This window comes from Coregonus clupeaformis, chromosome 9 (genome assembly GCF_020615455.1).
Source record: "Coregonus clupeaformis isolate EN_2021a chromosome 9, ASM2061545v1, whole genome shotgun sequence".
NCBI lineage: Eukaryota > Metazoa > Chordata > Actinopteri > Salmoniformes > Salmonidae > Coregonus > Coregonus clupeaformis.
In genome coordinates this window covers 52,319,598-52,346,684 of record NC_059200.1, presented here as the reverse complement: position 1 = coordinate 52,346,684, position 27,087 = coordinate 52,319,598, and the positions used below count along the sequence as shown (strand labels likewise).

General features: G+C 43.7%; 1 pseudogene; it reads right to left on the bottom strand.

Annotated features, from left to right (window-relative positions):
• Positions 1-1,083: 1,083 nt before the first annotated feature.
• On the bottom strand, positions 1,084-25,313 carry LOC121574253 (annotated as a pseudogene).
• Positions 25,314-27,087: the final 1,774 nt, after the last annotated feature.

The following is a 27,087-nucleotide window of genomic DNA, read 5'->3' as shown; positions in this document are numbered from 1 at the left end:
ATACTACAGTGTGTAATATAGTATTCTATATTATACTACAATATTATATAGTAAACACTACATGATCGAGGGATACTACAGTGTGAAATATAGTATTCTACAGTATACTACAAAATTATATAGTAAACACTACATGATCGAGGGATACTACAGTGTGTAATATAGTATTCGACAGTATACTATGAAATTATATAGTAAATACTACACATAGTGTAGTATATTATTCTGTAGTAAAATGTAGTATTTCTTATGTAGGGTTGATATTATGTTACTCTGTTACCTTTCTGAGGGCTCTATGGCAACCTGACCCATGGCTCTGTCTGAGAGAGTACGGTCCCGCTCTCTCAGCTCAGCAGTTAATAACCAACCCACATAATTAGTCTGCTCTGCTCCTGACAAAGCTCAGTGCTTTGTACACTGAATAACTTACTGAATACTAATTCATGTTCAACTACACTGTTACAGTTTAAGGGGTTCTGTGTTGACATTCGATCAATGGCCCTGTAATAAGGAGCATTGTTGAAAAAGGATAATTACTTCATATTACAGTAATTATTTAGCTTTTAAATGGTACTGGATCCTGTAAACAAAGAGGAATACCATATAGTGTTCATATTGTAGCAAAATGATTAGATCCTACATACTGTGGATTGAATTATTAGACTCCAATTCCTAAAACAAAACACACACACACGCATTTACAGGCATGCACACAAGTGTGCGCACACACACAGGCACACGCACACACGAACACACACACACACACACACACAATGAAGTCACTCAGACAAAAAAATGCCTCCACAAAAGATAAGGGAAGTAGCTAAAAAGTAGTAAGTAGTTGCAAAGTTGCAAATTAGCTCAAGTTGTCCACGATGAGATTCGAACACACAACATTTACATTTTAGTCATTTAGCAGACGCTCTTATCCACAACCTTTGAGTTGCTAGACGTTTGGCGTTATACAACCACTCATCCTCCCCAACCACCTCCCTCCTATTAAGATAAAGACAGTAACCTATTGTCTTTATCTGTGATTGAAATGCACTGTATACAACATTGTGTACACACAAAGAATTTTCAATAAGCAATTTGTGTTTATTTCACAATAATCTGTGATACTGGGTTTGAAATAACCATAGTATTTTTAAATACCTTGATGCATCATGAACAGGGGTCCTCAGCAGCTGTCTACATGGCCTGCAGGATCATAGCCCAGAGTCATCACCAACCGCTAATATCATTACTTTATCTGTAATTGAGGTTTAAAAAAAAGACCACAACTATAATCAACTGCATGAAAATAAATCTCTTCTCTGGTGCCTTCATAGACAGAGGTCCTCAGCATCAGGCTTCTTTGCAGCATGTAGCATCATAGACCACAGTCACCAGCAGCTTTGGTCACAAATCTATATAAAACAAACATTTAAAAAACGAACACATACATATTTGCATAAGTTAAAGTGCTAAGAGTCCTCTACGGTGCCAGCCTCTCAGCTGATGATGAAGACCCTGGGGGCGTCTTCTCTCAAGGGAGGCAGTCTCTCCATATCCTCAATGAGGATGTGTTTGTCTTCCTGTTTCTCCTCAAGCGGCTGAGACAGGCTGCTGGTCAGGCCCTCCAGGGTGACGATGGAATTCACCAGGGCGGCCAGCAGGATCCAGGTGAGCGGGTGGCGCACCACAGCCGGGTCAGAGAACACTGTGTGGATGCCGATGCCCAGGCCCTTAACGGAGGAGACGGTGAAGGCCCCCAGCAGGGAACAGATGCCGATGTAGACCAGGATGTTGGTCTGGCCCACACGGGGGGAGAAGTAGAAGATGAGCAGCAGGCAGACCACCAGCAGGATACTGGCAAACACAAGGAAGCCTAGAGATACAAAGCAGATACACAGTAGCCATAAAAGTGAGGCTTGGCACAGAGGAGAGAGAGAAGTGTTGCTCTAGGGTGTGGTGGATGGTGGTTAGGGAACAGACAGGTGTTATTCCCTGGTGCAGAAGTATAGTCTGTCATTATGTCTACATATTTGCTCAACAACGACGTTAGCATTCTGTTATCTTTTAAGTTCTCTCCTCTTGATTACATGCTCATTACCTTTTGTACTTCAATGAATATAAATAATGTACCTGGGTCAAGCAGTTTGTCAGTCATCTGCTGCAGGGTAGTGACTTCCTCTTCTTCGGGTGCGTGAATCACCATGAGGGTGCTGCAGATTCAACAGATTCAGTGTCTCCCCCAACAGGTAAGAGGAAAGCACTGCACTGTGTCGAGAGAGAAGCCACAACTACAGTCATTTGAACATCAATGCAAACCACAAACAGCAGATTGCTGTAGAACAATGACTTACACAGAACAGCTCCTGACAGTTAAATAGGTTTTTAGGTCAGTTTTGGCCAGAAATATTCTAAAAACTTTAGACTTTCTGAGTACACGTTAGTTTTTTAAGCAACTAATTGACAAACCATTTCGTTCCGTTTTTTTTCTGTGAGTTCAATATACACGTTTCTCTAGAGATAAATCAGATCAAGTCTGAACTGTGTGATGTAGTATGGAGTTGTAGTTTCCAACAGGCCAATATTCTACATAGTTTAGCGCAGAAAACATGGTAATTGTAAGGGTTGGTGTGAGGTGTGGCCCAGGTGCGGTGCAGGATAGACAGTAGGCAGTAGGCAGAGATGGTGAAACAAGGATCTTTACTGGTTGTCCCGAAGCCAGGATACAAAATAATGGACTTATCACGAAAAAGAAAGGCGGAGCAAATAAGACTTCAAAAACAGGCTGACAGCCAAAATACGAAATAATTAAGAAACAGGGAGAACACTTCTCAAGTACCTGTCCATATGTCTCGTGATCAGACACTGCTTGGCATAGTGAAACAAGCAGAGAAAACTGAGCAAGGGAACACAGGGAAGTGAGGGCATCAATACATAGGTGAACAGGTAGACACAGGTGACACCAATAGGATCATGATTAGTCCAGACTGTGAGTGAGGAGGTGCCTAAGGTAGTTGGAGGAGGACACCTAGTGGATCGCTCTGGAACTGCGACCCCCTCCTGTAACAGTGCCCCCCCCCACCAACGACCCCAGCCATTCACTTCGGCGCGTCCGAGTGGAGGCGACGGAATGTTGTTATCAGCCCTGGATCCACAATGTCCCTCCTGGGCACCCAGGATCGCTCCGTCCAGGAACTGGTCCACAGTAAAAGCTGGCTGCCATCCGACGAGGCGCAGCAGGGGAACAGGACGAGGAGAGGGAGCCAGGGGACAGGTGGCGACGGAATTGAGGAGGGACACATGGAAAGTCTCCTGAGTGGTGCAGTGGTCTAAGGCACTGCATCGCAGTGCTAACTGTGCCACTAGAGATCCTGGTTCGAATCCAGGCTCTGTCGCAGCCGGCCGCGACCGGGAGACTCATGGGCGGTGCACAATTGGCCCAGCGTCGTCCAGGGTAGGGGAGGGAATGGCCGGCAGGGATGTAGCTCATTTAATAGAGCATGGCGTTTGCAATGCCAGGGTTGTGGGTTCGTTTCCCACGGGGGGCCAGTATAAAAAAAAAGATATGTATTCACTGACTGTAAGTCGCTCTGGATAAGAGTGTCTGCTAAATGACTAAAATGTAAATGTAAATGAAAGTGGGATGCACCCGCATGGTGGGGGGAAGTTGCAGGCGGTAGGCCACTGGGTTGACTCGCTGGACCACTCTGAATGGCCAGACAAACCAGGGAAACAGCTTCCTGGACTCCACGCAGAGAGGAAGATCCCGCGTGGAGAGCCACACCTTCTTTCCAGGGCAAAAAAACAGGGCTGGGCAACGCCTGCGGTTGACATGATGTTGAGACCTGACCGAGGCCCACTTAAGCGCTGCACGTACCTGCCTCCAGGTGCGGCAACAGCGACTGATGTGGGCCTGGAACGACGGGACTGCCGCCTCCTCCTCTAGCTCGGGGAATAGGGGGGGTTGGTACCTGTATTGGCACTGGAAGGGGGACAGGCCGGTGGACGAGCAGAGAAGGGTGTTGTGGGCGTACTCTGCCCACGCCAGTCGCTGACTCCACGTAGCCGGGTTGCTGGAGGCGTAGCACCTCAGCACCCCCTCCAGATCCTGGTTGACATGCTCCGTCTGCCCGTTCAACTGGGGATGGAAGCCGGAAGACAAGCTGACAGAGGCGCCGAGGCAGGTGGAGAACGTCTTCCAGAACCTGATCCAACACCACATCTTAGGGAAGGCTGTGGACAAGGAAAACTTAGCCGTCTCCCTGGCCGACGGGAGTTTGAGAAGGGTAATGAAGTGAACATGTGTATCCATCAGAGGGGGTAGGGCGGAAATGAAATCCAGCGAGATGTGGGACCAGGGGCTCTTGGGGATAGGCAGGGGTCGGCGCAGCCCTGCCACGGGCTGATGTGAGCTCTTCGTTTGCGCGCACACCGGGCAAGCAGCCACGAAGGCGCGCCACCAGAACCTCCTACGCAGGAACTCCAACATCCTGACGCCCCCCGGATGGCTGGTGAGGTCGGACACGTGCGCCCACTGAAGCAGTCGCGAGCACGCAGCCTTGGGTACGTGCATCCTTCCCGATGGGCCTCCGCCCGGATCGGGCTCCCAACGTAGCGCTGCTCTGACCAGTCTATCGATTCCCCACAAAACTGGGGCAGCAATCAGGGCGTAGGGGACAATGGGGTCGTCCCTCTCCACCAGGTCCATGGGGTCGAACTGCCGGGAGAGTGTGTCAGGCTTGGTGTTCTTTGACCCCGGACGGTATGAGATGGTGAACCGGAACCTGGTGAAGAACAACACCCACCTGGCCTGGCGCGAGTTTAGCCTCTTGGCCCCCTGAATGTAGGCTAAGTTCTTATGGTCAGTCCATACAACGAATGGATGGGTTGCCCCCTCTAGCCAATGTCTCCACTCCCCCAGGGCGAGCTTGAACGCTAGCAGCTCATAGTTCCCCACGTCGTAATTCCGCTCCGCCGGGGACAGCCGACGGGAGAAAAATGCGCAGGGGTGAGTCTTACCGTCCGTGAAGAACTGCTGGGACAAGATTGCTCTCACAGCAACGTCTGAAGCACCACCTCCACAATGAACGGCAGGGAAGGATCAGGATGCCCTAGGACCGGGGCCGATGTAAAGCGCCGTTTAAGCGCATCAAATGCGTTCCCCGCTTCTGGGGTCCAGGCGAAGGAGGGCATGTTCGTCTGGGTGAGGGATGTCGGGGGAGCGACTAGGGAGCTAAATTTGCGAATAAATTGCCTATAAAAGATTTGCTAACCCTAAAAACCGTTGTAGTTGCTTGAGGGAGGACGGTTGGGGCCAATCCAGTATCGCGCTGACCTTGGCTGGGTCCATCCGTAGGTCCCCCTGGGTGATAATGAACCCCAGGAAGGAGACTCTCTCCGTGTGGAACACGCACTTCTCCGCCTTGACGTAGAGCTGGTGACGGAGAAGGCATTGGAGGACCTGCCGGAAGTGCTGCTGGTGTTCACTCATGTCCTTTGAAAATATTAGGATGTCATCCAGATACACAAAGACACGAGGAGGTCCCGGAGCACGTCATTGATCAATGCCTGGAACACCGCAGGCGCATTGGCTAGACCGTACGGCATGACTTGCTACTCCTAATGCCCACTGGGTGTGTTAAAAGCCGTCTTCCACTCGTCCCCCTCCCGAATCCTCACCAGGTTGTAGGCATTTCGTCCAGCTTGGTGAAGACCCGGGCTCCCTGCAACGACTCGAATGCCGTCATCATCAGTGGGAGTGGGTAGCGGTTCTTAACCGTGATGTCGTTGAGCCCCCGGTATTCAATGCACGGCCACTGCCCACCGTCTTTTTTCTCCAAGAAGAAGAAGCCTGTTCCCGCGGGTGAGGTAGAGGGGCGGATGATACTCCCTCATGGCCAGCATCTCCGGCCGGGACAAGGAAAACAATCGCCCTCGTGTGGGCATGGCGCCCGGCAGGAGATCTGTAGAGCCTTGGCACGCCTCTTACTAAACACCTCCCCCAGATCCCAATGGGGAAAAGGTGAGGACTGGTAGGTGGTCTGGGACGGTGGTTTGGGCTGATGAGTGGTCGGTGAAGACCGGAACAGAACGGGGACGGATCCTCCCTCCAGGATGAGCCGCCCCGTGGACCAGTCTATCCGGGGTTTGTGGGCGACCAGCCAGGGATGTCCAAGGACAAGGGGACACTCCGTAGAGTCCACAATGAAAAACTGGATATCCTCCCATAGCCCCCCTGCCACCCGGACACGCACGGCCGGCCATCCAGGCCCATGACCGGAACCAGCTCAGAGAGGGAGAGTAACGGAACACTCCACCCTTGGGCCAGCCCCGCGTCCATCAGGTTTCCGCATCCCCAGAATCCACCAGTGCATGCGCCCGACGCGCAGCGCTGGCCCACTGAACACTGACGGGGAGAAAAGTCTGGGAGTCTCTGGAGTTGGCGTTTCGGTTCCGGCTCGCTAGCACCCCTCCCGATACTAGCGAGCCCTTCCGTTTCCCGGCTTTTCCGGGCATAAGTCGCAGTGGTGACCTGCCTTGCCGCAGTACAGGCAATGTCCCTGGCACAGACGCCTCTGCCTCTCCATCCTGGACAAGTGCGCCGCACCCAGCTGCATAGCCTCCTCCTGAGGCGTCTCCTCCCTGAATCGGCAGAAAGCCTCCAGGCTTATAGGGGGACGCAGAGGCGCGCCTTGCGTCATCCCTCTCTCGTGCGCCCTCTCACGACGCCGATTGTCTATCCACACCGACACAGCTCCCTGAAGGAGAGTTCGTACTTCATCCCCTCCGAAAGCCCCTGCGCATAAAGGACGACCAGGGCAGCCTCCTCCCATCCTGCCTCTCGAGCCCAGGTCTGGAACTCCATGGAGTAGTTTGCCACCGAACGGTCACCCTGCCGACAGGCCGTGAGCCGCCCCCCGGCCTCGTGCCCCGACACCACCCGAGAGGTGTCGAACACCTTGTGTAGCTCCCGGGTGAATTCGTAGGAGTCGGAGCACACCGGAGTTTGGCTTTTCCCACTCCGTGGTAGCACAGGAAAGGGCCTGACCCGTCAACAGAGTGATGATGTAGGTCACCCGGCCCTGCTCCGTCGGGAAGGAGGAGGGTTGTAGGCTGAATACCAGGGAACACTGGGTGAGGAATTCCCTGCAGCCCTCTGGACATCCGTCATACCTCTCCGGAGGTGGTAGGCGTGGTTCCCACAATGTCGCAGTTGAGACTGGAGATGCCTCTGCCGCGGCTTCTGCTCCGCCAGCTGCCGGGGCTGGTCGTGTGTCCTCCCGGCTCTGCACGGCGATTCTCCTTTTTCGTAAAGACTTATAAAGGATGCTACCCTCTACATCAAAACCTTCAAACCAAATCAAAATTCCATACCTAAAACCTTGATTTTGGACAAAATTACCTGAATGGATTCTTACTACCAAGGACTATCAAGAAAAAAAACTTCTAACCAACCAAAAACTGCAGAAGAAACACAGCGGAAACCTGGAAATACCATCCAACACAAACTGAGTGAGTAATGTTCAGTCTGAACCTACTTCTGAAGTCAAAAAGTAAAAGACAATAATCTCTAGGTAATTTTGTAATATAAAGCTTAGTAAATAAAATAACCAATCTACTAGGACAGAACAGACCTGACTGCAACTTTAATTAGCACTGAAGTGTGAAGTGAGATGTTTGAAAACTCTTGAGTCTAACAATGGACACTCAATCACTATGGTATTTTCTATTGGTAAATTTACAAACATATATAATGACAAATAGATTTGAAACTTGTATCTCATTATGGTATGTGGTGAAATAAGTATAGCCAGTTATAATTGTAATGGCTTAGCAGATAATAACAAAAGAAGAACAATATTTACATGGCTCAAAGAGAAGGAATATAATATCTATTGTTTACAGGAAACCCATTCAATAATTCTAGATGAAGTTGCGTGGAAAAAGGAATGGGGGGGGGGGGGCGATATATACTTCTCCCATGGGCTAAGAAACTCAAAAGGGGTGATGATATTAATTAACAGTAATTTCGATCCGAATGTGCAAATTGTCCAAACAGATACGGAAGGTAGATGGATTATTTTAAATATGTTATTGGACCATAAACAAATATGGCTCATTAACCTTTACGGACCAAATAATGATGATCCACACTTCTTTGAAAATATATATAATAAATTATCGACCTTGCACGCAATTCAAGACTCTATTATTATGGTGGGAGATTATAATACAGTTTTATAATCTTCGTAAATTATATTATTGGTAGAAATGGTGGAGTTATGTTTTACATGCAGCTAACAAAAACATATGGAAATGTCTGCTCTACCCAAAATTACAACCAAATAATTGCAGCATTACCGCAAAAATGGAAGAGGAAAGTGGAAGGAGGAAAAAGTAAGGAACTTGTCTGTCGGCCTTGCATTAAAGAACATCATTGGTTAAAGAAAATTGTGATAAATAAAAAAGTTTACCAGTTTCATTTCAGGACCAAAAGATTGACAGCAGTCCCATATAGATTGCAAAATAGTTGGGAAGAGATTTTTGACGTACCGATTCCATGGCATAGTGTTCATGAACTGATACGCAAAACGACGCCGAATTCAAAACTTAGAATTTTTCAATTTAAATTATTATATAAAATTATTGCTAGATACAATCTTCCCAGCTCTGCAGATTTGGCTGTGAAGAGACAGAATTATTAGATCATTTGTTTTGGTAATGTCCATTTGTAGCTTGTTTCTGGACACAGGTCCAGAAATGGCTGAAGGATTGCAATATTTGCATGGAGCTGACCCTGCAGATAGCACTACTGGGTGATCTGAAAAGTCATAGTCAATTGATCAATAATATAATAATACACAAACTGTAGAAACAATGAGAATAGAAAGGTTCAGAACTTTTGTAAAACATCACAGGACAGTTGACATGCAGTGTCCATAATAAGTATATAGGTTATATATTGTGAGGTTTTGTGAAAGAGCACAGTTAGAAAGATATGGCATATAGAAGCATACCAGATGGACATCTTGAAAATGATCGGAGGAAGTTCAGGAGTAAAAACAAACAAAATATAAGTATTGACTGTGTCCATAAAATGTATATAGTATGTATAAGCATGAAGTAGAGGCCTAAGCATTGTTGTTCACTAGTTTACTCCAATTAGGGAAGGGATGGTGGGGTTGGAAAGTAATAAAAGGAAATATATATATTTTTAAAGGATATGTATGTATATATATATATATATATATATATATATATATATATATATATATGCGTATATGTATGTATGTGTATGTATGTGTGTATATATATATATATATATATGCGGAAAAAAATTAAGAAAAAAAAACATATGGGGGATTGGAAGTGATGCAGACAATTACATTGATGGAAGTTACAATCTATCTGCAATATTAAAGCTGATCTACCCCCTAAAAAAATAAATAATACAAAAACAAAATGGCATGAGAGTTTCACAGCCTCACCCACCCAAATGCAGAGGCCTTTAAAGTTCCCTGTGCAGATGTCATCACAGTACAGTACCCCTTCGATATTAAAAATAACACTTCACGGAGTAAGTACAAAAAGAAGCTCCTCAAGGACAATCCAGACACCATTTGCTGACTGCTATGAAGAGGGGAATGTAAGCAACTTAATTTCCCACACAGACCATCCCCTGGCATGGCACAGTGCTATATGAGCACACTAACCCTATGTCAAGAGAGAGGGTATTGGCCCAGGGTGGAAACTCAGAATATTAGACATTGAGGAAATTGAAACAACCTCTGTCAACGTGTACAAGTCTGGGACAGTAATGGTGCAGGGCATCCTCATGCAGTTCCAGCAGGACTTTTACGGGATCAAAGAGAGAGCACAGCAGGAAAAGCTCACACTCTGTGACGAGTCCCCCATCCTGAGTGAATCTGATCACACCTCCTCAAACTGTCCTGCATGCGAGGCTAGTCACACCCCAGCACTGAACACACCCAGGTCTCACGACTGCACTACTCCTCCATCATTGAGAGGGATAAATTCACAGAGCTGGAGAGAGACATGGTGGAGCTCAGAGAGCTAGTCCACACAATCCAGACAGAACAGACCCACAAAACAGACCAGCACAACAACCCCCCCAACAAGACCCGGAGGGCTGAAGGTGGAGATGGACGGCTGTTTGAGAGAGCTGGCTGCACTCCGGACTGAGGTGAGAGAACTTAAGGAGGAGAGAGAGGAACACATGGCACAGCTAACAGCAGTGACGGAGGAGGGAGAGAAACACATGGCACAGCTAACAGTGGTGAAGGAGGAGGAAGAAGCACACATGGCACAGCTAACAGTACTGAAGGAGGAGATGAGAAAGCTGAGGTGTGACAGAGAGCAGGACACTCCCCCAGAGAATCCAGCAGAACAGCCCACCTAAGACCCGGACCACAACCTCAACACCATAATGGGACAGACAACACAGGACCCACCAACCCAACAGACCCCACCCCCTCCTAAAAGCCCCCCTGTCAGCTCCAATGATAGCACTCCTGACAACCCCCACACGTCCACTGAGGACACACAAAAGCCAGAAATTGTGCTCCTCATTGACTCAAATGGCAAATACATTCAAGAGAATAAACCTTTTCCCAAACACGAAGTGGCTAAACTCTGTTGCTCAAACACTAGGCATGCCCTGGAGCTGTTGTCAGAGGACATACTAGGGTCCCCCAGCCACATTATAATTCACACAGGCACAAACGACCTGAGGGCCCAGCAGGAAAGGGTGGCCACAGCAGTCAAGAGAGTGATTGAAAAAGCTTCTTGCACTTTCCCCAACGCACAAGTGGTTATCTCCACCCTGCTACCACGAAAATACATTCACCTTCCTTGTTCGGGCAGGCTTCGGCGTTCGTCGTCACCGGCCTTCTAGCCACTGCCGCTCCTAATTTCATCATTCCATTGTTTTTTTGTTTTTTTCATTACACACACCTAGTTCATATCCCCTCATCAGTACCTGTATAAGTGTTCCCTCTGCCCCCTTGTCTTTATGTGTGATTGTTTATTGTGAGGATAGTGAGTTCCTTGTATATTGTATCACCAGGTTATTTTTCCCCATGTGCCTTGTTGGTTACAGTGCTCCTGTTTTGCGCACTGGACTGTTTTGACGCATTACTGCGTAACTCTGTTTTCCGGAATAAATCCTGTTATTCGGTGATTTACCCTCCTGGGCCTGACTCCTTCAACTCACCCATCACATCTGGGAAAATTGGAACACACTAAACAAACAACAACACAAAGAGTTATCTATCCAAAACGGAGATGTGTGGATAAACCACTTCTCCAATCATTTTGGCTCTATAACAAAGAACAAACAGCAAAAACATACACATGATCAATTACAAATCTTAGAATCAGCTATTAAAGACTACCAGAACACACTAGATTCTCCAATTACATTAAATGAACTACAGGACAAAATACAAACCCTCCAACCCAAAAAGGCCTGTGGTGTTGATGGTATCCTACATGAAATGATAAAATATACAGACCACAAATTCCAATTGGCTATAGTTAAACTCTTTAACATCCTTAGCTCTGGCATCTTCCCCAATATTTGTAACCAAGGACTGATAACCCCAATCCACAAAAGTGGAGACAGATTTGACCCCAATAACTACAGTGGGATATGCGTCAACAGCGACCTTGGGAAAATCCTCAGCATTATCATGAACAGCATTATCATTACATTTCCTCAGTGACAACAATGTGCTGAGCAAATGTCAAATTGGCTTTTTACCAAATTACCTTATGACAGACTCCTGACCCTGCACACCCTAATTGACAAACAAACAAAACAAAGCAAAGTCTTCTCATGCTTTGTTGACTTCAAAAAATTGGCATGAGGGTCTGCTATAAAAATTGATGGAAAGTGGTGTTGGGGAAAAAGCATACGACATTATAAAATACATGTACACAAACAACAACAAAAAAGTATGCGGTTAAAATTGGCAAAAAACACACACATTTCTTTCCACAGGGCCGTGGGGTGAGACAGGGATGCAGTTTAAGCCCCACCCTCTTCAACATATATATCAACGAATTGGCGAGGGCACTAGAACAGTCTGCAGCACCCGGCCTCACCCTACTAGAATCTGAAGTAAAATGTCTTCTGTTTGCTGATGATCTGGTGCTTCTGTCACCAACCAAGGAGGGCCTACAGCAGCACCTAGATCTTCTGCACAGATTCTGTCAGACCTGGGCCCTGACAGTAAATCTCAGTAAGACAAAAATAATGGTGTTCCAAAAAAGGTCCAGTTGCCAGGACCACAAATACAAATTCCATCTAGACACCGTTGCACTAGAGCATACAAAAAACTATACATACCTCGGCCTAAACATCAGCGCCAGAGGTAACTTCCACAAAGCTGTGAACGATCTTAGAGACAAGGTAAGAAGGGCCTTCTATGCCATCAAAAGGAACATAACATTTGACATACCAATTTGCATGCATTACAATTTTTTAGGTTACAGCCTTTTCTAAAATGGATGAAATTGTTTTTTTTCCCCTCATCAATCTGCAAACAATACCCATAATGACAAAGCAAAAACAGGTTTTTAGAAATTGTTGTTAATTTCTTAAAAATAAAAAACGGAAATATCACATTTACATAAGTATTCAGACCGTTTACTCAGTACTATACATACCTCGGCCTAAACATCAGCGCCAGAGGTAACTTCCACAAAGCTGTGAACGATCTTAGAGACAAGGTAAGAAGGGCCTTCTATGCCATCAAAAGGAACATAACATTTGACATACCAATTTGGATCTGGCTAAAAATGCTTGAATCAGTTATAGAACACATTGCCCTTTATGGTTGTGAGGTCTGGGGTCCGCTCACCAACAAAGAATTCACAAAATGGGACAAACACCAAACACTCTGCATGCAGAATTCTGCAAAAATATCCTCTGTGTACAACGTAAAACACCAAATAATGCATGCAGAGCAGAATTAGGCCGATACCCGCTAATGATCAAAATCCAGAAAAGAGCCGTTAAATTCTACAACCACCGAAAAGGGATTCCCAAACCTTCCACAACAAAGCCATCACCTACAGAGAGATTAACCTGGAGTGTCACGGTTTCGGCCGAGGCTGCTCCTCCTCCTTGTTCGGGCAGGCTTCGGCGGTCGTCGTCCCCGGAGTACTAGCTGCCACCGTTCGATGTTTCATGTTTGTTTGGTTTTGTCTGTTTGTACACCTGTCCCTTGTTAGTGTTTGATTTGGTTGCCTATTTAGTATTCGTGTGTGGGGGCAGGTGTTATGTGGTATTGTTTATTGTCAAGCTGTTGCTCTTTTGTATTACTCTCGTGTTTGTTGTTTTCCGAGAGTCCGCACTGTGTGCGCTATCTTCATTTTACGCACTGTGTGTGTTGTGCGTAATTTGTATTTTGCCTCCCGGTTGGGTTGGCTGTTCGCCTGTTTGGTGCTGCATTTTGTTAACTAAAGTCTGTTGACGAACGCCCGTGTTTCCTGCGCTTGATTTCCTCACCGCATCTACACTCAGCTACTGACATGGAGAAGAGTCCCCTAAGCAAGCTGGTCCTGGGGCTCTGTTCACAAACACAAACAGACCCCACAGAGCCCCAGGACAGCAACATAATTAGACCCAACCAAATTATGAGAAAACAAAAAGATAATTTCTTGACACATTGGAAAGAATTAACAAAACAGTGCAAACTACAATGCTATTTGGCCCTAAACAGAAAGTACACAGTGGCAGAATACCTGACCACTGTGACTGACCCAAAATTAAGGAAAGGTTTGACTATGTACAGACTCAGTGAGCATAGCCTTGCTATTGAGAAAGGTTGCCTTTGGTAGACCTGGCTCTCAAGAGAAGACTGAGCTGCACTTCCAAACCTCCTGCCAAATGTATGACCATATCAGAGACACATATTTCCCTCAGACTACACAGACCCACAAAGAATTTGAAAACAAATCCAATTTTGATGAACTCCCATATCTATTGGGTGAAATACCACAGTGTGCAATCACAAAAGGAAGATTAGTGACCTGTTGCCACAAGAAAAGGGCAACCAATGAAGAACAAACACCATTGTAAATACAACCCATATTGATGTTTATTTATTTTCCCTTTTGGGCGGCAGGTAGCTTAATGGTTAAGAGCGTTGTGCCAGTAACCGAAAGGTTGCTGGTTCTGATCCCTGAGCCGACTAGGTGAAAAATCTGTCGATGTGCCCTTGAGCAAGGCACTTAACCCTAATTGCTCATATAAGTCGCTCTGGATAAGAGCGTCTGCTAAATGACTAAAAATAAATAAAAATAAAAACTATTTACACATCGTTACGACACTGTATATAGACATTTTAAATGTCTTTATTCTTTTGGAACTTGTGTGAGTGTAATATTTACTTTTTATTGTTTATTTCACTTTGTTTATCCATTTCACTTGCTTTGGCAATGTTAACATGTGCTTCCCATGCCAATAAAGCCCCTTGAATTGAATTTAATAGAAAGCAGTTGCTTCGCGAGGTATCTCTACCTGAAAATACATGATCTAAGTGATTGACAGTTTGTATTTAGCAGCCATAAAAGTATGCCTTATTTACTTTGAAGAACTACTAAAATAGTGATTTTTTATCAGACAGCATAGACAGCAGCTCTATAGAGATGAGATGATGACTTCGAATGAAATAATAAAGTCATCAAATAAAACAAATGTGAATAAATGATGGTTTGAATGGTTTGATGGTTTATAAGTGATTAGCAGTATTGGGCAGTCACTACCATAATGAGACTTGTATTAATTGTTTTATTCTGTGTTGTTACAGCATTCAACCCACATAATGCATAGTGCATTTAATGTAAAATAATAATTGAAACCGAAATCGAAAATCGTGATTATTTTTTAACAATCAAACCGAAACCGAACAGGCCACAAAAAGCACTAATCGCTCAGCACTAGTCCACATACACCAAAATAAGGGTACAACATGACAACATTAGCTAGGTTTCCATCTAATTGGTGACAGATTTTAATGCGAAAAATCTGCATAAAAACAATACACGCATTTTCCCACCATCAAATTGACTTGTGGCAGACAAAAGGCTGTGCGTGATGACGTATTGCACATGAAAATACCTTTTGCCATACCGAATAAAAATATTCCATCGCATTTTCAACTCTACTAACGGTTTTCTCACAAAAAATTGTGCATTATACACTGAGTGTACAAAACATTAGGAACATCTCAGAACAGCCTCAATTCATTGGGGCATGGACTCTACAAGGTGTCAAAGCGTTCCACAGGGATGCTGGCCCATGGTGACTCCAATGCTTCCCACAGTTGTGTCAAATTGGCTGGATGTCCTCTGGGTGGTGGACCATTCTTGATACACACGGGAAACTGTTGAGCATGCAAACCCAGCAGCGTTGCAGTTCTTGACACACTCAAACCGGTGCGCCAGGCACCTACTATCATACCCTGTTCAAAGGCACTTAAATATTTTGTCTTGCTCATTCACCCTCTGAATGGCACACATACACAATCCATGTCTCAGTTGTTTTAAGGCTTAACAATACTTCAACCTGTCTCCTCCCCTTCATCTACACTGATTGACGTGACATCAATAAGTTTACTTTCGATATTATGGTTATTATTATTATTATCAATATTTGCACATAAAAACATTTCCACTGACATTTCTTGCATAATTCATTTTACCGACACAAAAAGATCCCATCTTATCTAGCATATTTAGTTTTGTCGACATTTGGAAAGTTTACTGACAAATGTTCTGTTTCCATCAGGCCTGTCATGACATGTTTTATCCGACATGTACTCGTGTTATGATTTAACTGGATAGAACCCAAATGCAGACAAGTACACCAAGCCAGAGAAGTTTTAACAGGTTTATTATAATGTTCAATAGTCCAGGTTTCCAATAAATGGGGAAGAGCAAGTCCAGGTTACAGGGAGGGTACAGATCCAGGTCAGGGCAGGTGTGGTACCGTAATGTCCTAGTGTCCGTGGTGAGTCCAAAGGAGAGGCCCGATAGTGGAGAGCAGGATGGTGGTGGCAGGAGTGAAGCGGAGGCAGGAGTCAGGTTCCAAATATATGGTTGTCTTGACTATGATCTGACGATGAGTGGAAAGTTTGACCGGGTCTTAAAGGCTGAGGTGATTATGGTGAATGAGCTGCAGCTGGAACCCTGACTCCCGCACACCAGACTTCACTCCTGCAATCAAGGACAGACAGAGGGGAGGGGGAGAGCAGAGAGAGAGCTACCTAGCAGCAGTAGGCCTAACAACTCGCATAAAAAGGTTGGATGGAAACCTGGTTAGTGACATACAGTGCCTTCGGAAAGTATTCAGACCCCTTGACTTTCTCCACAATTCTTTAGGTTACAGCCTTTTCTAAAATGGATGAAATTGTTTTTTTTCCCCTCATCAATCTGCAAACAATACCCATAATGACAAAGCAAAAACAGGTTTTTAGAAATTGTTGTTAATTTATAAAAAATAAAAAACGGAAATATCACATTTACATAAGTATTCAGACCGTTTACTCAGTACTTTGTTGAAGCACCTTTGGCAGCGATTACAGCCTCGAGTCTTCTTGGGTATGATGCTACAAGTTTGGCACAACTGTATTTGGGGAGTTTCTCCCATTCTTCTCTGCAAATCCTCTCAAGCTCTGTCAGGTTGGATGGGGAGCATTGCTGCGCAGCTATTTTCAGGTATCCCCAGGGATGTTCGATCGGGTTCATGTCCAGGCTCTGGCTGGGCCATTCAAGGAAATTCAGAGACCCTTCCCGAAGCCACTCCTGCGTTGTCTTGGATGTGTGCTTAGGGTCGTTGTCCTGTTGGAAGGTAAACCTTCGCCCCAGTCTGAGGCCCTGAGCTCTCTGGAGCAGGTTTTCATGAAGGATCTCTCTGTACTTTGCTCCGTTAATCTTTTCCTCGAGCCTGACTAGTCTCCCAGTCTCTGCCGCTGAAAAACATCCCCATAGCATGATGCTGCCACCACCATGCTTCACTGTAGGGATGGTGCCAGGTTTCCTCCAGAAGTGACACTTAGCATTCAGGCCAAAGAGTTCAATCTTGGTTTCATCAGACCAGAAAATCTTGATTCTCATGGTCTGAGAGTCTTTTGGCAAACTACAAGCGGGCTGTCATGTGCCTTTTACTGAGGAGTGGCTTCTGTCTGGCCACTCTACCGTAAAGGCCTGATTGGTGGAGTGCTGCAGAGATGGTTGTCCTTCTGGAAGGTTCTCCCATCTCCACAGAGGATCTCTGGAGCTCTGTCAGAGTGACCATCGGGTTCTTGGTCACCTCCCTGACCAAGACCCTTCTCCCCCGATTGCTCTGTTTGGCCGGGCGGCCAGCTCTAGGAAGAGTCTTGGTGGTTCCAAACTTCTTCCATTTAAGAATGATGGAGGCCACTGTTTTCTTGGGGACCTTCAATCCTGTCTCGGAGCTCTACGGACAATTCCTTCGACCTCATGGCTAGGTTCTTTCTCTGACATGCACTGTCAACTGTGGGACCTATATAGACAGGTGTGTGCCTTTCCAAATCATGTCCAATCAATTGAATTTACCACAGGTGGACTCCAATCAAGTTGTAGAAACATCTCAAGGATGATCAATGGAAACAGGATGCACCTGAGCTCAATTTCGAGTCTCATAGCAAAGGGTCTGAATACTTAAGTAAATACGTTTTTTCTGTTTTAAATTTTTAATACATTTGCTAACATTTCTAAAAACCTGTTTTCACTTTGTCATTATGGGTTATTGTGTGTAGCGTGCTGAGGATTTTTATTTCTTTCAGAATAAGGCTGAAACTTAACAAAATGTGGAAAAAGGCAAGGGGTCTGAATACTTTCCGAAGGCACTGTAGGTGTACGATTTTCCACAGTCATGGAAAGTGAGAAACCAGAGAGAACAAAAGTGTGTGTAATGATGGCTAGGTGTGTGTAGATAAAATAAGCCAGGTAACAGAGAGGTAAGGGTACCTGATAAGGACACTCAGAGCACCCAAAGGAGTCACCATAGTAGCTGGGGAAAACATGTCTGCTCCAAAGTTGGTCGCTTCGCCGGCACCCACTGTGGGAAGCAGAAAATAACAAACATTTATGTAACCCAACAGAATAATAGTGAAACTACTCATAAAATACAAGTATTCCCACATGACATATAGTTAGTGATGGGGGAGGGGAAACATTTCTACAGTTACATATCACAATATAATTTTTGGACAATATTATACTTTGACTCCAAGTATCGATTTGTAAAAAAAACAAAAATTGCTCTGTAGCGTTAGCTGGCACTAGTAGCTAGTCGGCTGTACCTGCGCCAGAACTCATGTTTCATCCTATAGCTTGTTCTCCTTTTTAAATAGTGAGCCAAAATGTTTTCAGCACTTTTATTTCCATTACATAAAAAATAAAATAATCATGCTCTCTCTCATCTCTCTGCAGCAGACATAATGGTGAGCATTATGTTTGGAACATCAAATTGCAATAAAATCGCAGTATCGAATCGCCATACACATAGAATTGTGAGAATCACTATACATATTGTATCGGCACCTAAGTATGGTGATAATATCGTATCTTGAGTTCCCTGGCAATTTCAAGCCCTACAGTGCTTCTGGCGAATATTGAGGATAGATTTTGCTACTTGACAAAACAAACTCACTGGTTAGAAGGCCACCCCACCATAGCCAGTCCTTTAAATATCCATGACCACCTTCACCTGCACAAACAAAGACAAGGCACTCATTAAAGTAGAAGACAAACAAATCAATAACATCAACCAATAACAAATAAAGTTGATTAATTGCTTGACATGAAACATCACTTAAGTTCCAACCTCCTGTGAAGGAAATAAAGTTGTTTCATGCCCTCAGGAAACCTTGATGCCAGTACAGTTTGTTCAATCAAATGTTATATAACTGACTAAGAGAATCCTTTATCAGACAGTGCATTGCTTCGGTCAGGGTTCATGTCCAGTTTCTAGTGCTACAACAACCTTTAAACAGTGGCTGGATGTACTGTTCTATTTCCCTTTTCTTATGGATAGCTGAAATATCATACTGTAAGGTCATAGTGTAAGAACTAATGTCCGTTGACACCACTTCATTTCAATGAACAGGAACAAAGCCCTGTACTGTAGATGTCTTTCTGTTTTTCTACATCCTTAAACATTGTTTCCTGAGAAACTCACCTGCTCTTGTCTATCCATTACAGGCTAGATGAAGCAGAGCCTTCTTCTTCAGCATCACACTTCCTCCAATCAGGAAGGCAGACAGCACAGCCAGAGTCAAACCAATCCAGAAGTTATAGCTGCTCCACTTGTTGCCGACGGCTGATAGCCCTGTCTCAGTGGCATTGTGATTGTCAGTGAACGAGGTGTTAAGGAGGCCTGTCTCCCCATTGACTATACACACAGCAGTCTTAGACCGACACAGCAGCCTTATTATGGAACCTGGAAAAACAAGCAGAGTGCAATAACTTTTAACATTATAGCTTTATAAAAGCTATTATGCTATTATTGTGTATTTATCACGTAAGTTTTAAGTAAATACCTGGCATTTCTGTACAATAAAGTATATTGTTGCTATCAGAATATATGTTGAAAAGAAACCAATCCAAAACACCCAGTTCAAATGGAAATGAACAACAGAGGTAATGGCCTTCATACAGTACAGATGCAGATTGCTTAAAGGTCCAATGCAGCCATTTTTATCTGAACATCAAATCATTTCTGGGTAACAACAAAAGAAACAAAAATAGCTTGGCAAAGAGCAATTTCGTGGTCTGAGTGGGGAGGGGAAAACTGAATATGTGCTGTTATTGGCAGAGAAGTTTGGAACTCTCTTTCTTATTGGTCTATTAACTAATTCAGCACCTGGTGATGTCACACGGCAGGACATGACTCCATCCAACCAAAACAGGCTGACATTTCAGGCGTTCTTTTTAAAGAGCTCTTATACTAAAAGGGCATCATCATTTTCACAATTTCACAGTATTATTCCAACTTTATGTAAAACACAGGGAAATTGTGTTTTTGGCTGCACTGGGCCTTTAAAGGTAGAATCCTTAGTTGATGTCCATCTTTGGAATTATAAATTAATTATATATACCCATTGATTCTTGAAGAATATAAATAAATGCCTCATGAGCTTAGTTCAACTGTCGTACCCCATCAGAACCCAAAATATAAGCTTGTTTTACTCCAATGTTTGTAAACAATGTAAATGTAAACAAACATTGTATAGCCTCAAAACATGGTTAAAACTATAATTTGGATATCATGGTCGGTCAGTCATTGCATCCATAGCTCTGTCTATGAATTTGAGAATGGTTACATTTCTCTAGGCCCATCCCTCAGCTTTTTAACGAAACAGGGGCGGGGTGTTCGCATTGTTATAGTTTCAATTAAGGACACTATCTTTACTGAGGTCATTTGATGACTGATTGTTGTTATGTCACACCAGTTATAACCATGACAATTATCAGAATGATATCAGTGTATTCATGTTGTTTGTTATCAACACTAGCCTATCAACACAAAGCCCAATTAAATATTGTAATGATCAAATAAAATTAGGCTCAATTTCTTTGGATTTCATAAGGACAAAAATGTAAGAAGATACTTTAGAAATCCATGTGATATTTAATGTTAGTGAGACTGACAGTTTCTGTCATTCAACACATGACCTCACTATTTGAACAAGGACCACACTTTGGTATCATGATGCAATGACATGTTTGCTCTGTCAACAAAGGTGTTCTTAATCACACGGATTACTATTCTCGTGAGTTTATAAATCACCAATTATATGGACATTTCAAGTGGTATGACCTGAAAAAAACTGGCTTTTGAAATTGGCCTATTAAAATATTTCAAAGACATGAACAACCAAACTTGACATTCAAAACCATTTTTAAAACACTTTTAATCTCTTCATAATCATCAATGTAGCTGCTTTTATCCCAAAATGTGTCCTGGTCAAGATTAAGACGTTCTGACAATATCCTTTTTTTTTTCTTCATGTAAGCTATTATGTGCATTCATTTATGTCAACCCAACGGTTCTTCTTGTCTAGGCTCTGCCAATAACGCCCTGCCCAAATAAGGCTACTGTAAATCAATACCCTTACAAGCATTCTAAATACTGTAGGCCTCCATTCGAAAAGATAATATAGCCTACATGTAATATAATGATATAGAAGCATTAGCCTGTAAACTTACCGTTTCGGCATGAATCCTCAGATAAATGAATTGCATTGTGTTGATTAAGGCTATTATCCAACAGCTCTCGAAGTAGCAGAACTAATAGTGGGATAAAAAGAGAAAATAATCTGTTCCTATCAAATGTGCTCCTTCTCTATCCATACAGTTCGGATGGACTCTTCATTCCAAGCATAAATGAAATGTTTCACTGAAACAAATCGATGCTACAGGATGTCTTATGGTATCCAGTGTGGACAAACAAAACAAACAAGTCAACCTGACCTGCTCAGGTGTACGTCTGGCCGCCCAATTTTCTCCGTCAGAATACTGCGCTACTTTGCAGTTGTGGAGTATATTATGTTCAAGAATATATTGAAACATTTTCCAAATCAAAAATGGTATATTTTCAATGTTCATACATTTATGTAAGAATATACTGATATTACAGAGCAAGCTGTAAACCTCCATATGACACCAACTTTTGTTTTGTAGCACCTACAGATGAAACATTATGGTATCTTAAGTGAGACCTACAGTGCTATGAAAAAGTATTTGCCCCCTTTCTAATTTTCTCTACTTTTGCATATTTGTGATACTGAATGTTATCAGATCTTCAACCAAAACCTAATATTAGATAAAGGGAACATAAGTGAACAAATAACACAACAATTACGTATTTATTTCATTAACAAAGTTATGCAACACCCAATTCCCCTGTGTGAAAAAGTAATTGCCCCCTTACACTCAATAACTGGTTTTGCCACCTTTAGCTGCAATGACTCCATCCAAATGCTTCCTGTAGTTGTTGATCAGTCCCTCACGTCGCTGTGGAGGAATTTTGGCCCACTCTTCTATGCAGAACTGCTTTAACTCAGTGACGTGTGGGTTTTCAAGCATGAACTGGTCGTTTCAAGTCCTGCCACAACATCTCAATTGGGATTAGGACTGGACTTTGACTAGGCCATTCCAAAACTTCAAATTTGTTGCTTTTTAGCAATTTTCATGTAGACTTGATTGTGTGTTTAGAATCATTGTCCTGCTGCATGACCCAGCTGCGCTTCAGCTTCAGCTCACAGACGGATGGTCTGACATTCTCCTGTAGAATTCTCTGATACAGAGCAGAATTCATAGTTCCTTCTATTAAGGCAAGTCGTCCAGGTCCTGAGGCAGCAAAGCATCCCCAAACCATCACACCACCACCACCATGCTTGACCTTTGGTATGATGTTCTTACTGTGGAATGCAGAGGTTGTTGTTTTTTGTTCCACTAGACGTCATCAGGCAAATGACATTTACAGAGATGTAATCCCAAAATAGTGAAAGAAAGTGCCATGGTTTGTTGCCATGGTGGAGACACCACAGTCTAGTGATGTTTGCCAGGTGCATGATCCAGATACCTTCACAGTGAAATAATACTTTGTGGCATTTATTGCTATGGTGATAAACTGCACTGCCAGAGTGAATAACATTTACATTTACATTTTAGTCATTTAGCAGACACTCTTATCCAGAGTGACTTACAGGAGCAATTAGAGTGCCTTGCTCAAGGGCACAGACAGATTTTTTACCTAGTCGGCTCGAGGATTCGAACCAGCGACCTTTTGGTTACTGGACCAACGCTCTTAACCGCTAGGCTTGTTCCTAACCCATTAGAGACCAACAATCTCAGACTTTCTTTGTGAGGAAACTGGCAGTGAGCCATACAGCCAGATCCACTACTTCTTAATGCAGGGACAATGTTTCAGACAAACTATAGCTAAACGGATGGCATCCCTGGGGCTGAAGAGTGAAAGCATCAGATCATAAATGTATCCATAGACAGTGCCTAAAGAGTCCAATTTAACATGGGGCTCAAAGTAAAGACTGGTGTTTGTGGTATTCCAGTCACAAGCTTGCCTTCCCGCAACACACTGCTTTATAGCATGGGGGCATGTCAATTTGAGTCATTTTGATGCACAAGTATACAACCAACATCTACAACAACACAGAGGAACAAATAAAATACGCCTGATACCATGAGGCAACACAGACAACAGCTGAATCCTGAATCCTAATAGCACCAGTTAGTATTGTGTATAAACCCAGCAGTGAAAAGCGGGACAGGATAACTTTTCAATGCTTATGAAGAGGGATGAAGTGTGACTACCACAGGAAGATGTAATAGAAGTCGTAACATGGGGATTGCTCCGAGGATGAAACTGTGACAGGTGGCAAGTACTCTCAGGAGAACTCAGTGGGGTTTGTTTATCCTTCACAACCTCTTCTTGAATCAAATACATGTACACACACACACACACACACACATCCCATGACTAGTAACCCAGTGCAAAAAACATTTACAGGCAATGCACTAGAGGATATATTAATATCTATACATTTCTCAATGTATAGATGGTATACAGAACTCAATAAAGATCGATATCATCATATCTGCAGCTGAATGCTTCTTGGGATTGAAGGATGTCATAGACAAGGAGCTGCATCCTCTCATACCCCTACGATGGCTATTTGTCGCTGAAGTTTTCAGGATCAGTAGTAGGTGTAGCAGAGACCATTGAAGCACTTGTGATGGTTTGTCCAGACACGGCCATGGAAGCGGAAGTCTCTATCCTGGTTGGTACAAACATTTATGTGGTAGGAATGCTAATGACGGCCTGCAAAGAGAAAGGAGGTGAAGATTGCCTGAGCACACTATGAGTTCATCCTGCCATCAAAGAGGTTTATGAGCAATGTTCCCTCTAAACTGCTCGTGAAATCAGCCCGTGCAGAGAAGCACGAGATTTAACTTCACTCAACTTTCTAGAGTTTTCCCCGTTAGTTAAGACTATCAACGTTTCCCTTTACTGTAGGAATTGTGATCGAATCAATGCAATATTAGCCACTTTCAATGCAACATACCGAAACAAAACGAACTATGCAAGACTTAGTATGCAAAACGAATAACTATGGAAGAGATTTTGTTGTAGGCAGAGCACATTGGAGTAAGATTCTATTTCATTGACAGGCACCACTCAGGCCCCTACTCTATACAGACCGGTGCATCATAACCAATCAGAGCTGCAGTAGGCCTATATGCAAATAGACCATTGCCATATATGGATTTGTGCCATTCACTTTGAACTGGACTGTTCCCGCATGAGCTGTCGCGATTATTATGCGCTTGTTTTGAGATCAAAGCTACATGTAGCCACATGTGCACATTTGTTCATATTCTTTGCTAGTAAGTGAGTTATTAGCCCAGTTATAGCTCATTTGTAGTCAGCAATGTGGGAATGATTGCTTCCTACAAGAGCACAAACGTGTACATTTCTAGCCATCTTTGAAAAGCGAGTCAGGTAAAGAGGTATTTTTTTGTCTTAAAGGGGCAATGTTGTATTTAAGACAGGCTTGAATAAGCTAAGTAGCCAATAGGCAGAGGGTAGCATAATTTGTCTGATTCTCTGTAATAATGGTATGGGAATAATAATACATTATATTCTGTAAAGTGGTTTATTGCATCAAACAACACAACAAAATGTTCAGTCACCTCCTTCTCTGAAGGACAAGTGGATAAATGTGTTAATGTCAAGCCCTGTATCTTTTTTTCAAAAGTCTAATGGAATGTAGGCCTACATTATGGTACTCACAGAAAAAATCTGTAACATTGCTCCCTGATGGACTAGCAAGAGTCACTGGAATTCCGAAGTTTCCTGGATCACCTTGTACCCAGACCATCCTGGTGGATAGGACTAAAGAATCCCAGTTTCCAGAAGATTCCTGTTTTCCAGAAAAATATCTTGTGAGACCTGAAATTCAGACGTCTACGGCTGTGTCGTCTCAAAGAATAACAGTTAGAGCCAGGAATGTGTCGTCGTGGGAAATCAACTTAAAACATGGCATGCCCATTGCTTACCTGTTTCCTGTAGATGCAGCTCCTGCTGCCCCTAAGGGGAGTAAGCGCAACATACCTGAGAAGCTGACTCCTTTTCATTCGACTTGAAGAATGGAAGAAGAGGTTTTAACGGACAAGATGATGGAATGAAAATACTTTTAATAAGTTTAACGTTGTTGTTCCAAGAGTACTCACCATACCATCAGAGTCACTGATGACACACCGTTTAGGATCTCAAAAGCTGGCTCCAGCTGACATGGAAGATGTGAGACAATACCTACTGTTAAAGCTCATCCCACCTAGAGCCCTAGAATTGTGAAATGGCCTTTGAGACACTGAAGGAAAGCCTTACAAAAGCCCTGGTGCTGGCTCTTGCAAGCCATACAGTTGAAGTCGGAAGTTTACATCTTAGCCAAATACATTTAAACTCAGTTTTTCACAATTCCTGACATTTAATCCTAGTAAAAATTCCCTGTCTTAGGTCAGTTAGGATCACCACTTTATTTTAAGAATGTGAAATGTCAGAATAATAGTAGAGAGAACGATTTATTTCAGCTTTTATTTCTTTCATCACATTCCCAGTGGGTCAGAAGTTTACATACACTCAATTAGTATTTGGTAGCATTGCCTTTAAATTGTTTAACTTGGGTCAAACGTTTCAGGTAGCCTTCCATAAGCTTCCCACAACAAGTTGGGTGAATTTTGGCCCATTCCTCATGACAGAGCTGGTGTAATTGAGTCAGGTGTGTAGGCCTCCTTGCTCGCACATGCTTTTTCAGTTCTGCCCACACATTTTCTATAGGATTGAGGTCAGGGCTTTGTGATGGCCACACCAATACCTTGACTTTGTTGTCCTTAAGCCATTTTTCCACAACTTTGGAAGTATGCCTGGGGTCACTGTCCATTTGGAAGACCCATTTGCGACCAAGCTTTAACTTCCTGACTGATGTCTTGAGATGTTGCTTCAATATATTCACATAATTTTCCTTCCTCATGATGCCATCTATTTTGTGAAGTGCACCAGACCCTCCTGCAGCAAAACACCCCCACAGCATGATGCTGCCACCCCCGTGCTTCACGGTTGTGATGGTGTTCTTCGGCTTGCAAGCATCCCCTTTTTCCTCCAAACATAACAATGGTCATTATGGCCAAACAGTTCTATTTTCGTTTCATCAGACCAGAGGACATTTCTCCAAAAAGTACGATCTTTGTCTCCATGTGCAGTTGCAAACCGTAGTCTGGCTTTTTTATGGTGGTTTTGGAGCAGCAGCTTCTTCCTTGCTGAGCGGCCTTTCAGGTTATGTCGATATAAGACTCATTTTACTGTGGATATAGATACTTTTGTACCTGTTTCCTCCAGCAGCTTCACAAGGTCCTTTGCTGTTGTTCTGGGATTGATTTGCACTTTTCGCACCAAAGTACGTTCATCTCTAGGAGACAGAATGCGTCTCCTTCCTGAGCGGTATGATGGCTGCGTGGTCCCATGGTGTTTATACTTGTGTACTCTTGCTTGTACAGATTAATGTCGTACCTTCAGGCATTTGGATATTGCTCCCAAGGATGAACCAGACTTGTGGAGGTCTACACATTTTTTTCTGAGGTCTTGGCTGTGGGGTTCTATTTTCTAATAATTGGATCTGTATGTGATGAATAGCTTAGAAGGAATGCATTAATGATAAGCATAGGTTTGTACTGTACTGATATGAATTGTTTCACATAACAGGCTGTGATTCATGTAAGAACGTTAGGGGGAAGGACAGATAAGACTTGTATTTCTTACAGATACGAACACTGCCTCTTTGTTGTCTGTGAACCGTTGTCTGTGAACCATCCTTGGACGTAGGAATGGTGTCTAGGGGAGCTGGCTCTTCTCACCATGACAGGTTGTTATGATAAGAACTTATGCCTGGCAACAGGGATGCGCCAAGGGGCTGGGACAAGCCGGTGCGCCAACGGATTGGCTGAGTAAGTCTAAAC